Below are 12,353 nucleotides of genomic sequence, written 5' to 3'. Positions count from 1 at the left end.
AATGTCTAAAAAGCTAAATAGAGGAATGCAACTTTGCAGTATTAAAAAATTCTTTCTTCTTCAAATATTTTGTTTCAGACAATTAAAAGCCATTTGCCATTTATGAAAAATATTTTTGCAATATTGAATAATTGTAGCAAAAGAAACAAGAGACGAAAAATGTATCATTTGTCCTACATGCATTCCTTGGTTTTTATAATGACTTCTGTATTGATGTTTGATAACGATTTGCCCCATTTCAATTTGTTGAATTATGTACCACTCTTTCTTTATCATTTCCCTCAATCTTAAAGCTTAGTTTTAATGTCCAAACAAATTTTCTTTATCATACATGCACTCAAGATTTAGTTTACTATCATTCTCATCTAAAAACGTCAAACACTTTGCAAATATTTATAATTTTTAAATGTCTATGATAGTTAAAAAACATTTTTTTGTTATCTCTATTTAGAAAAAAATACTTAATGATGGTTGCTTCAAATATTTTTGATGTAGCTACTATTTTCTCTGGCGTATCATTGGAAATATGATATAATACATTTGCAGACATTCATAAATATAAATAAGTAGAGCTTTATCTTTAGTTGTGATAAATCAATTCGTTATTGTTTTCATCATAAGAATAAATATAAAATGATGCAAAGATTTGCGAAACGGTGAAAGATTTTTAAAAAATTTTACAATAGTCAAATTACCAAATGGCAGCTATGTATATATGATGAATAGCTGCGCTACTCTAAACTACAGAAAATGATTAAAAAATCATACAAAAATGTTTCATAATGCTTTAGGTATTTTATAAGACAAATATTGTGTTAGATTATGTGTTGGATTACGTATAAGCATGATTATGATAAATGAAATGTATGGTCTTGATAAGGAAGTTTAATCCATAAGAGCTGTTCTTTTTGCATAATGTAATAGGCTCTGAATTTTAGGTTTTCTTTATGTTTTCTTTGCTTACCTTTGAAGACGTAATTTGGCTATCAATGAAATTTCTCCTTTGAATTCTAGCGAGTTATTTTCAATCCTTCTCAAACAGCAGCTTAGACAAAATATAACTGAAGCAGAAATTGTCTTGTCCTAAAGTGCTAGTAGTATTGGCATTTTGAATTTTGATATTAACACAAGACAAGTACTTTTCTGTGGACGGGACACAAATTTTGATGATTTTTCATCATTTTTGGGATAAAGAGCATAATTGCAGAAATTTATTGTAAGAAAAAATCTGCAGCAAAAATATTGTTTCAACAATTCTTAGAAATACCATTTACATTGAAAATAACAGACCATATTATTATAATTTCTTATAAAAACACCCTGGGAAAAAATATGTTTATGATGACGTTATTCAAATTGGTCAACTATTTCAAGTGTCTCTATCAACTAAAAGAAAAATGTGCACTGCAGATGTTAGTTTCCGCTCATAGATAAGATAGTATAAAGCCAAAAAAGGAGTATTGTCTATAAGCAACTTTTGTTCAATTTTTATTGTTCATTATATTATGGTTTCCCCCTATTTTTCTTAACATAACATGAAACTTTCTAATGTTTGTCGAACTCAAACAAGGCTAGTCTCTTAAGTAATTATCTTTAATCATCCTATTTCACATGATTTTAATTTCTCATGTTTTTAACAAATTTAGTTCATTTCAATGTTTTCATTCTTATTCCTCTCTCAAAAATTCAGAAAGTAATGAAAAAAAAAACATTAGTGGTTGCAGACCCCCCCCCCCTAAACATTTACAGAGCAAATTTTCGACTTAAATTTTACATGACATACATGATATTCTGTATACAACATCTGTCAGTCATATCGTGGAAGTTCGACTCTCATAATTATATAAGTTCTGAATTCAATGAAATTTATGAGCATTTTCACATAACTGCTAAAGTAAGGAAAGTCTAAAAAGCTAAATAGACGAATGCTACTTTGCATTATGAAAAAATTCTTGCTTCTTCAAATGTTTTTTTTCAGACAATTAAGAGGCATTTGCCATCTGTCAAAAATATTCTTGCAATATTGAATAATTATAACAGAAGAAATAAGAGCAGAGAAATGTATTATATGTTCTGCATGTATTTCTTGTTCTTTATAATGACTTCTGTATTGATGTTTGACGATGATTTGCCCCATTTCAATTTGTTGAACTATGTACCTTTCTTTCTTGATTATTTCCCTCAATCCTAAATCTTAGTTTTAATGTGCAATCAAATATTCTTTATCACACATGCATTCAAGATTTAGTTTACTATCATTCTCATCTAAAAACGTAAAACACTTTGCAAATATTTTATAATTTTTAAATGCCTATGATAGTCGAAGAACATTTTTTTTTGTTATCTGTATTTAGAATGAAAATACTTAATGATGTTTTCTTGAAATATTTTTGATGTAGCTACTATTTTCTCTGACGTAACAGCGGAAATATTATATAATGCATTTGCAGATATTCATAAATATCAATTAGTATAACTTTACCATTGGTTGTGATCAATCATGTCGTTTTTGTTTTCATCGTATGGATAAATATAAAATGATGAAATGATTTGCGAAACGTTGAAAATTTTTAAAAAATTTTAGACTAGTCAAATTACCAAATGATATCTATGTATATATGATGCATGGCTGTGCTACTCTAAACTACAGAAAATGTTTAAAAAAAACATACAAAAATGCTTCTTAATGCTTTAAGTATTTTATAAGATAAATATTGTGTTAGATTATCTGTTGGATTACGTATAAATATGACTATGATAAATGAAATGTATGGTCTTGATAAGGAAGTTTAATCCATAAGAGCTTTTGTTCTTAAATTATGTGATAGGCTCTGAATTTTAGGTTTTCTTTATGTTTTCTTTGCTTACCATTGAAGAGGCAATTTGGCTATCAATGAAATTTTTCCTTTGAATTCTTGCGAGTTATTTTCAATCCTTCTCAAACAGCAGCTTAGACAAAATATAACTGAAGTAGAAATTGTCTTGTCCTAAAGTGCTAGTAATATTGGCTTTTTGAATTTTGATATCAACACAAGACAAGTGTTTTTCTGTGGACGGGGACATAAATTTTGATGACTTTTCGTTATCTCTAGGATGAAGAGCCATAATTTCAGAAAATTAGTGTAAGGAAAAATATGCAACAAAAATATTGTTTCAACAATTCCAAGAAATACTATTTACATTGAAAAAAAATAGACCAAATTATTTTATTCCTTGTAACAACACCCCGGAAAAAAAGATGTTTATGTTAACGTTATTCAAATTGGTCAACTATTTCAAGTGTCTCCATAAACTAAAAGAAAAATGTGCACTGCAGATGTTAGTTTTCGCTCATAGATAAGATACTATAAAGCCAAAAACGGAGTATTTTCTATAAGCAAATTTTTGTTCAATTTTTATTGTTCATTATAACATGGTTTACCCCCTTTTTTCTGAACATGACATGAAACATTCTAATGTACGTCGAACTCAAACAAGGCTAGTTTCTTAGGTAATTATCTTTTTACCTCCCATTGCACATGATTTTAATTTCTCATGTTTAGTTCATTTCAATGAACAAATTTAGTTCATTTCAATGTATTCATTCCCTTTCCTCTCTCAAAAATTCAGAAAATAAGGACAAAATAGACACATTAGTGGTTGCAGACCCCCCCTAAACATTTTCAGAGGAAAATTTTCGACTTACATTTTCATAAGTTAAAATTCTCATACAGGTAAGTGTTTTTTCGTTTTCACCGAATGTATAAAAGCAAATACCTGCACATACTTTTTCATTTTTCTGTGATAATTTTTGGCGTACTTCGAATATTGGTGTTTTATTAACATAATGTCAAGTTTATGTTTTTTAGGCCCCTACTCGTGCAATATGCATAAATGTACAACATTAGAGTATAACTTTTGAGCAATTTTTCTAATAATAATAATGATTTTTCTACAATTCGTTTTCAAAAATATTACATTGCCATTGATTGCAAAAACTTTCTCTCAAATTTATTCAAACAGTTTCTAAAAAAAAACACGCTTTCTGCAAAAAAGAATCTGCAAAAAAATGTCTCTTTTGTTACCTTGCTTTTCACTCAGATTATTGAAAGGAAAACAATGAATTGTTTGACAGGGAAAATTTATTACTAATTGCAAAAATTAAACACCTCACAAATTATTTCCTTTTAATATTTCAATTATTCAACAGCTTAATTCCATTGACGTAATTTTATTAGGTGCGCAGTTTGACTCGCGCTACACTAAGCAAACGCCAATCGAATATTACATGTTGTGCCCGCGATGAAATAGTAAAAATAGGCACGCAGTGCGCACATGTGGGTAGCCTCTAAAGCTTAGCAGCGATAAGCCGAACAAAATTGATGGTTCAGCAACTAAGCTTAATGCGAAATTGGTTAAATAATGGTGATAAAAAGAACGGTCTTTATTATTGCTACTGTTAACAATCATAAACTACATTTTTCTGATATTGTATGATAGTGTGCCCCATCACCTAAGCAATAAGCAGGGCCAGTCAGAGGCAAACACCCAAGACCAGTCCCTCCAATGAATGCTTTGTTGCAGTCTACGACATGGATGTTGAATTGGGGTGGCTGCACTCTTTCCATACATAGTAAAAGTGCTATTACAGCAGATATTTTAAAAAAATTAAAGACTTACATCTGTAGAACCAACGATATTAATGCATTTGCCTCCTCTGCCACAAGGATAAAACCAACATTCGTTAACTTCTGTTACAATAAAAAACGTTCATAAATCAGTAGAGAATTTGGTATAACATCAAGAACAACGTTTGTATAAAAGCTTTTCCCCAATCACAATTACTTAGCATGGCTACAAAGTAATCTAAGATCACTTTAAGGCCTGTGTTGCACTCAATGAGTGTGAGTGTTAGTGAGCTTCTATAATACAGTCAAAATTTGCACAAACATAACATGCATATCATATATAAAACTTACGAACTTGAATGCATCAGCAATATTTTTGCACCTTCTTTTATGTTCATTTAACAACTGTTTGAAATTTTTGACTGCAAATGAGAACTCAACTGACAAGGGCCACTTTTAAAATCATCCTAACATTGCTAAGAGCAGTTATATTTTTCCAGTTATATTTATTTAAAATTGTTTGATCATTTGATGGTAAACGATAAACGAAAAGATTTTTTTAGCTAAACGAAATTCTAATATAAACTTTAGCAGCAGTGGCTAAAGTCTCTATGATATTGTAGATCTGCTCAGCCCATCTCTGCCAAAATTTTTTTTAGAAATTTTAAATTTTCTTTGGAAATGTGATAACATTTAAATGTTCTAAAATTCTGAGAATATATGCAGAAAAGTAAGCATTTCCAATTCCATTCATACTTATTCCTTCATTATCTCCAATCGGCTTTAATTTTTGTAAAATATTACAGCTTCAAGATTTTAAGAGAATCGATCTTTGAAAGCAGGGAAATAAGTTTATTTAATTATTTGAAAATAAAGAAGTTTAAGAGCATGCGCACAGATTTAATTACCAAGTAATATACGTCTGTGATGACTTTATGCTACTCGTTCTTTTATTGACGTACGTATTGATGCAAAATAAACAACGAACATCACTTGCATTGTATTTAATGCTGTTTAACCACATCTCAAAAATGTGTCGTTATTGCGCGCATGTTGCGTGTGGCTTTGAAGAGAAAAAATATCAAATTTAATTTTCTCGTAACGTCTCAACACATATCATCGTGTTAATTTAACTCATAATTATCTGCGCCAATTTGACATTGTCTGCGTGTTAATGTTGGTAAAAATGGGCAAACAGAAAACATGCTTTCTCGTTTAATTTTAACTCATGTAAAATTTTAGTGAATAAATGCCTACGGAAGTTTGTATGATCGTAGTATAGTCTTAATAATATGAATCGTCAATACCGATTTGTCTTTAATGTAAGATTCTAAGGATCAATAAAACTTTATCAATGTAACTTTTACATGTATTATAATGAACAAGAAACCTATCAGGCGTTCACTCGAGCTATTCGATAATGCAATGAAATTCACGTCAATGCATGTTGCATTGTTGCAGTATAAAATATAAGTGAATCGTGTTTCATTACACGTTTCATTAGTGACGCTAATCGGGAAAAGAATCCATTAAATATTTTGATTAGTTGAAGGACTTAGTGTCAGGCACGTGTAACTTATGTAATCTCGGTACAGTACAGAAAAACCTAAAATTTAAACTCTGTCTTACCCTCGCTAGATTGAGCAAATAGTTAAGCATTGATGACTAAGCTAATGCTAAGTACGTGGGGTCTTTCACGGAGAATTATCAGAATGAAATGTTTTTGAAAGCAAGGTAAAGAAACATTTATTACATGGCGTTAGATGACCTAAAAACGAAGCTTTCTTTCTTTCGCTTCGTCGCTTTCTTGCAAGGGTTAACGCCTTCACTCCTTTAGTTTTCCTCAATTAACTCACCTTCCAAATCTTCTTTCTTTGACTTTTATCCGTATATGTTTTTTCTTGTTTTGCTTTAGCTACTTGATTTGCGTTTTCATAACTTTTGGTTTTGTTGAGCAAAAATAACTATAGGTTTATGTAAATCATGTTACTTGTAATAGACCGTCGTTCATCACAGGAAAAATTTTACTGGCAAGAACGTCTCTGAGTCATTCAAAGTACGCTTATTCACCGGAGTTGAGCCAACCATATAATAAAGTTTCTTTACGGATAGTTTTACCTAGAAAGATTTATAAATCATATATGTTTCATCCTCACCGCAGTTATGGTGTACACCTGTGTCATTTGATTAAATAAAGATCTATATTTTGTTTCAATAAGCATATTTCTTCGAATTTTTTTCATTCCAACAAGAAAAGTTAACTTCCCATTAACTTTACTCTCCATTTCAAACTTCAACGAACAAGTTTGTTGTTGTTTAAGATATTTAGAAAATCTTCTGCCATTAACTTAATAATATAAACGGCCCATGAAAATCCATGCACCACCCAGTGGTGACCAATATTGTGACATTGAATTGCCTGGGTGATATTTTCAGGAATATTTATGAGTTTGTTACTGTATGTGACTGCTAAAAATGTGTTCAGACCTACCACTCCGGCACCAAGATCACCTAATAATTTCTGTGCTGCATCAATATGGTCATCTAAAAGCCATACATTTAAATTTAGAAGCACGTCTTTCTGAGCATATGAAAACTCTATTCCTTGAATATCTACCCAACACTCTTCAGAATTTTGAATTTTCTCATTGTTTTTCAGTTTCATCTTTTTTGCTAGTTGCTCTTCAATTACTTGTAATTTGCGTTTCTCATGCTTCTCTTCTTTTTCATGCTTCTCTTCAAATACTTCAATCTTTTCACTTTTTACATCAGCTGCTCTTCCCACTAGTTTACCTGGACACCTCTTGAATTTTCGTTTTAGCAAAGCAGATTGTGACCTACACTTTGAAAGTTTCTTTCTCTGAATTGCAGCAGGTTTATAGTACAAAGTGATGGGCATATTTCACTATCGGTTTTACTTTTGTCAATCACAAATTTATCGACTCCATCAAAAATTTTACCTTACTCGCTCTATTTTCGTGGTTTCTGAGTGATATACTAGGTAAACTGGACTGCTCTTATCACATCCACAAGAATGCCTCTTTTACCTCTTGGCTCGAGCTTTCTGGGATTCTGTACGTATAAGCAAAAACACACTGAACCGAACCATGCATTTTGCTAAGATTAGACTTGAATATCGTTAGATCCTCATCTGCAATTATTTCAAACCTTACATTTTAAACCTATTATTGTTACATCTTTTTGCAATAGATGCAGATGCCATTACTGCATAAGTTTACAAGAACTAATCTTTGGTAATTTTGATTCCACTAGTAACCATCTGGCTATATTGAATCAATTTAACCAGTCTCTCTCTTCCGTCCCATTTTGGTAAGGCGAATAAGTCTTAACGAACAATGTCTCCTGCTTGATTAGACTATTACTTAAAAGAAATTTGAACTCATATCCTGCAAAATGTCCTCAATTATCACTTTTAATAAATTTTAGTTTTCCTTTGGTAGCAATTTCAGCAAGAAATTCAATAAGCATCTTTTGACACTATATATTCGAACAAAAGAATATTTAGCTACATAAAACCACGGTTGTTAATTATCTCATAACTAAATCTCATTTCATAACTAAATCAGGGCTAGAACTCGAAATGTCAAAACAAAACCGCAATGAAATGAAAACATTGACACAATACAAAAATTTCGAAATAATCCGATAGGACCTTCACAAATCAGCTCAAAAAATTAAACGAAACTGATTTAAATTCATTACATTCACTTGATTCTTGTTCTGTTCTTTTCCTATTTAATCGTGATGATCAGTAATTAATAGAGGTTTAGAAAGGCTTTAAACTTGAAGAACTCTTTTCTTAATGTTAAGACTTATCAAAATGTATATCCAGGTGCTAAATGATGCTTCAATATTTTCAATTAATACATGTCTCAGCGACTTGTTGCAAAAAGATCAAAGTGATTTAATTACATGAAACATTCCACAAAAACAAAAAAAATTATTCTGTGATGTTTTTCAGGGTATATTACACACAATTAAAATTCTCTTTATTGCATATCCTTCTTGTTACTTTGAAACAGGGTTGAAACATTTGATGTTTTAGTGCTTTTATCTCAGGTAACCTAAATATTAGGGTATGGTATTTTGAAAAATCAGGTAGAGAATACTTGATTACAAAAACATTTTATTTATTGTTTTTTTTGAAAATTTCTAAGATCCCATTTTGAACTAGTACGAATTTTTTATTATCAACCAAACCTGACATAAAGAAGCAAACTAATTGTAAGTGCTCTTGTAAGAGAGAATGAAAAAAAATGAAGGAAGAGTTATCACAAATCGACGCATTTTATCTTGTAACTTAATGTAGTCTTAGTACGTTCATCAAAAATATTTTGGCGAAACAAAACTTGCACTCTGTTTTATTTGACTATTTTTTTAGCCTGTGTTCAGGCATATACCATCTAATTCAATATAGGCAGGAGAACACTTCCAGGAAGTTATGTAGCTATGTGTGCAACACACCGTCGTTGACGCTAGGTTGTTACTTCTCAGCGACATGTTTGCCAGGTTACCAATGGTAGTCGTTATAACACATAGAACTAAAATACATGGAGCGCTACCTAAAGCTAATAATTGAAGCCAAATGCCCAAATCTTACATCATACACGCAAGATTTTACCCCTAGACACGCGTGCTTAAGTGTTTCGAGACTCTCGCTCGGAGTATAAATTGATGACTTCACAAACGTATCTGGGGTAAAATCTCGCATTTCTGGGGTAAAATCACGGCTTCAAAAAATTATTAAGGTTTTGTATTACAAGTGGCACTCCATGTATTTTAGTTAAATGTTATAACACCATCTGCAATCATTAAATGAGATATGATCTTCGCACTTAGCTGGACAATTTAAGCAATCGTCTCAGGACCTGAAAAAATCAGGTGACTCAACGGGATTCGAACCCATGACCTCTGCGGTGCCGGTGCAGTGCTCTGACCACTGAGCTATGAGGTCACACAGTGGTGAGCAGGTCAATATTGTTGGGCTCATGTTTTCTCGTGAAATGAATGTCATGTGAATGTTTTATGCAGTGCGGTGTTTTGAAATTAAATGAGATATGATCTTCGCACTTAGCTGGACAATTTAAGCAATCGTCTCAGGACCTGAAAAAATCAGGTGACTCAACGGGATTCGAACCCATGACCTCTGCGGTGCCGGTGCAGTGCTCTGACCACTGAGCTATGAGGTCACACAGTGGTGAGCAGGTCAATATTGTTGGGCTCATGTTTTCTCGTGAAATGAATGTCATGTGAATGTTTTATGCAGTGCGGTGTTTTGAAATTAAATGAGATATGATCTTCGCACTTAGCTGGACAATTTAAGCAATCGTCTCAGGACCTGAAAAAATCAGGTGACTCAACGGGATTCGAACCCATGACATTCATTTCACGAGAAAACATGAGCCCAACAATATTGACCTGCTCACCACTGTGTGACTTCATAGCTCAGTGGTCAGAGCACTGCACCGGCACCGCAGAGGTCATGGGTTCGAATCCCGTTGAGTCACCTGATTTTTTCAGGTCCTGAAACGATTGCTTAAATTGTCCAGCTAAGTGCGAAGATCATATCTCATTTAATTTCAAAACATTCATCTGCAATCATGTCGCTATGTCATTATGTTGTTGATGTGTAAGGACCTAACGACGAAGATTACAAAAGTTTGATCGAATTATAAGTGTTCTTTCTAAAAGAAAGGGTAAAAAAAGTCGTTAAATAAAACGAAAATGTCTCATGTTTTGATCAAGGGGTGTAAATGTACTCTAATGTAAACAAATTCTGTGAAAACCATTGACGTTTTAGCATTTCGTAAATATTTTCTCTAATAAAGCCAGGATGTTAATTACAAATGAAGTAATTCATACACAAATTAATAAATGAAAGATGTTTACTGTATGTGGTTGCACAGGCTTATGCAAACCGAGGAGACCTTGGGGAGAACTCGAGAGCAGATCAGTGCAAGCCCGAGACCGAATGTCGAGGGTTGCACATGCTCAAGAGTTTTTACCCCAGACACACTTGCATAAGCCAGTGCAAACACGAAAAACATCTTTTATTTTTTTTAAAAAATAACAATAATGCGAAACAAAAAACCCTTATAATATTCTTTTAACGTGTGATCATGATTAATTTGCAAATTCTGTTTGATTGATTGATTGATTTGATTGGTTGAGCTCAGATCGTTTTTCGCAGACCAATGCAAACACAGGTCTAAACCAATCAGCGCACGTGTGACATTGTGTTTATTTTATAATATGAAATAATGTCAAGCAAACGATACTTTAACGTTACATAACAGTATATTTTCTGAATTACCAAAACTTTATGAGAAATACCGTACTGATCTGGTTATGATTCTTCACTGATATATGTCATGAGAAAAATTAACACTTCATTTTAGCTGTAGTCTGTACTAAGAAAAAGTTCAAAAAAATGAAATGTTTTCACTAATAATTTATAATTTGCATTCATTGTACAATCATAAACATTGCAATTGAAAAAATGTACTTTATGCTATGCTTGATGTCTGTTAAATCATAAATGATTTGAAACATAATAATTCATGAATGCAATATCTGACGTCATTTTTGAAAATCATCATCCATTTTGAGTGAGACAAAATGATTCTTAAATTTTATTTCGATATCATATTCCAAACATTTGTGACTCTTACAATGCATCAATTTATTGGTAAATCAATTTACAGGATTAACAAGTCCCAACGGAAAAACTGAATGTCAAGATTTACAATAGATTGATTTTTTCAAAATTTCTTTTAATTACAAAATATGTCGAGGTTTGCCTTTCCTTTGGAAACACATCATAAACAGATTTTATTAATCTTATTTTAATGCAATTGCGGTCATCTCTTGTCGGTGGGCAGTACAAGCGGCATGGTAGGTAGCAATCACCAGCATTGTCTTGCGGAATCCACGCAATATCTTTATGTAACTTCAAAAGAAAATCTTACGGCTTGATTTGTCAATTGTCAAAGATAATGTAATTCAGTAAATCATTTGATTTTTCAATAATATTTTATTCTTAACAGAAATAAGATTTCATCATCTTACTTTTTTTATAGATTATGATAATATTTACATTTACTTTATATGATAATATGGTTGAATACAACTTGTTTACACATATTTTTGTATTACAGATACATTTCAACAATGAATAAAAATGTCAAACACACAGCATTTTCTACATAAACTTTCAAATTTTCCACGACACATTTTACGAAAGGCATCTTCCATTAGAATTAGGTTTTTAGTGTATTTCTTTGACATGATTCCCCATCACTAAGATTTTTCGTCATAGTCTATAAAATTTTATAAAATTAAACTCTCAGAAAAGCGATTTCCTGCTTTTAGTATATATGAAGGAATATAGGAAAACCCTATTCATGATCTGAGCGGGGAAAAAATTCGAAAATTTTGGCCAATTTTAAATTTTGTCCGTAAATACTACTTGTGTTTGTCAAGTCTCACCAAAATCAAATCACAACAGTTTCATCCATTGTCATAATCATAGCATTGTTCCTTAGTAGCGATAGAAAGATGAAGCACGTCATTTTTTGCAATGAAAATAAAGAACAATACAATACACTACAAAAATTAATGCATCATCTTTCTTCCGTGTGCAAGAAGTAGTATACATGGAACATGATAATGCAAGCAATGTTCAAAGAGATTACCAAGTCTGGTAAAGAATCATTTCCAATTGGG

This window comes from Xenia sp. Carnegie-2017, unplaced genomic scaffold, assembly GCF_021976095.1.
Source record: "Xenia sp. Carnegie-2017 unplaced genomic scaffold, XeniaSp_v1 HiC_scaffold_3, whole genome shotgun sequence".
NCBI lineage: Eukaryota > Metazoa > Cnidaria > Anthozoa > Malacalcyonacea > Xeniidae > Xenia > Xenia sp. Carnegie-2017.
This window is presented reverse-complemented; position numbering follows the sequence as displayed.